The 2,274-nt window shown below is 32.6% G+C and overlaps 1 non-coding gene across 1 annotated transcript; it reads right to left on the reverse strand.

The window, feature by feature from the left end:
• Nucleotides 1-1,580: 1,580 nt before the first annotated feature.
• LOC114914529 (small nucleolar RNA R71) lies at nucleotides 1,581-1,686 on the reverse strand. The gene has a single exon (XR_003801874.1). It is a non-coding gene; the product is annotated as a small nucleolar RNA R71 (small nucleolar RNA).
• Between the last annotated feature and the right edge of the window lie 588 nt (nucleotides 1,687-2,274).

Here is a 2,274-nt window from a genome sequence, read left to right on the forward strand (position 1 = left end):
TTTATTGTTAGTTAATTTACTTAAATTGCTTAATTACCTTCTATTTACTCTTTTTAAAAAAAAAAATTACCTCATATTGCTTTTCGTATATGATAGATTTACTATTTTATATCTAGATTTCTTTATTTACATACATAAAAAAAAGTTTATACCTTTTATAACCTAGTGATTGACTGCTTTCTATAGCTTAGAATAATTTATTATTCTAAAAGTAAATTTGACTTGTTGCTTTATTTGTAGATTACCTACTTGTCTTTTAATCTTAACATTATTTATTCTCCATTTAGTTAGATTCACTAGATCTTCTTATACCTAATTAATCTAATTTAAAACTTACCTATTATTCCTTCTTGCTTAAAGATAACAAAATATAAAAAGAATACAAAGACACCATATAACACTTGACTAATATAAATAAATTAATTAAATCTTAAAAGCTACTTAACATGTTTGGATCCTTTTCTTTTTATATTACATATTTTCATAAAAAATCTTAAGGGCAAAATCCTAATCAATATAGGATGAGAATTTCATCACCCTTTCTTGGCCCACAAACCACCATCTTACAATTACATTGATCTAAACTGCTAATTTAAAATTAATTAGATGTTGACCCCTAAGGATCCTCGAACTCAGTAGGACAAAAAATTCTAAAAGCTGGATCGAATTCAGATTAGTCAGTTTAACTGGTGTCTAAAACAGTGGTTCAGAGATTACATTCTGAAGGAAGATGGTTCATTAATTGGTTCTCTTCGCTTATCTAGCCAATGCAGTTGGTGTCTAAGAAAAGCAACGGGAAGACCCCTACCAACCTTACACTTATCTGGCTAGTTGAGCAACTAGTTTGCTACTTGGAGTGTTTGAAGGTGATCTTGACAGTTAGGAGCTATCTAGATCTAGGATAACCCATAGTCAGGATTGAGTGAACCACTTATTTGTTAACTAAAAATATCAAACCTAATTAATTATTCTCTCTCTTCTTAGCCTTAAAACTCTTTAGGTTCTCTTTTTAAGAACTCTTTTCTCTCCCCCTCTTTCTTTTCTCATCTTCTTTTTCAAAAAAAAAATTACTGAAATTAAAACTCAGTGAGATCTTTTGGGTGCATACTAGGACGCCGATCATTAATACCTGATTTACACCCATTAGATCTAGAGCTAGAAAGAATGATTCAAACAAACCAAATCAAAATCATGGATCCAAAATAGAAGACTGACCCATCATGACAATTGAGGGAGTATTTTACTCCCTCATCATACACCTACTCGCCATGTATCCAGCCTCCTCCTGTGGAGGTGGCACAATACGAAATCAAGTCCAACATTATTCAAATGCTACCATCATTCTATAGACTAATGAATGAGGATTCATACAAATACTTGGATGAATTTCATGAGATACGCTCCATAGTAAAAATTCAAAACTTCTCCGATGATGTCCTTAGGTTGAAACTATTTCTTTTTTCACTTAAGGATAAAGCCAAGCATTGATTAAACTCCCTAGATTCCATAACCATTTCAACTTGGGACCATCTTCAAAGAGAGTTTCTCAAAAAATATTTTTTTAATTAAAAAAATAAATCAAATTAAAAAAGCCATCACTAGTTTTTTCCAATTGGATGGTGAATATTTTCATGAGACATGAAAAAGGTTAAGGGACCTTATTCGTAAATGCCCCCATCACACTGTCCCCAAATGGCAACTTGTTCAGTATTTCTATGATGGTTTATCGGAGAAATATCGATAAATAATCGATGCATCATGTGGTGGGATATTCATACTAAAGAGTAAAGATGAGTCTTGGTAGCTCTTTGAAACACTTAGTGAGAACTCTCTACATCACATATCTGCCACCTCTAGAGAACAACCTATGTCTCAACAAAAAAGAGGTAAAATTTATCAGATTGAAAACATTATGGATATCCACAGTAAGGTAGATGAGTTGTCTCAAAAATTAGATCATCTTCTGAATACTGAACGCTCTTCGATTCTACCTAATCCAGTCCAAGATGTTTGTGCATTTTGTATAAGTCTGATCCATTTTATTAATGAATGCCTAACCGCATCTCAATTTTTTGAGTTTATACATGAGCAGATCCAGTAAACTCAAACCCAACAAGCTTGTAGATCAGAAAATGATCCATACTCGAACACTTATAACTCTGACTGGAGAAACCATCCAAATTTTTTCTGAAGACCATAGTCACTGGTTGGCCCTACTGTACCTAGATCCAACTATCAAGACCTGACATATAAGCATAGACCATACCACCAGTT

The sequence above is a fragment of the Elaeis guineensis genome, chromosome 9, assembly GCF_000442705.2.
Source record: "Elaeis guineensis isolate ETL-2024a chromosome 9, EG11, whole genome shotgun sequence".
NCBI classification, from domain to species: domain Eukaryota; kingdom Viridiplantae; phylum Streptophyta; class Magnoliopsida; order Arecales; family Arecaceae; genus Elaeis; species Elaeis guineensis.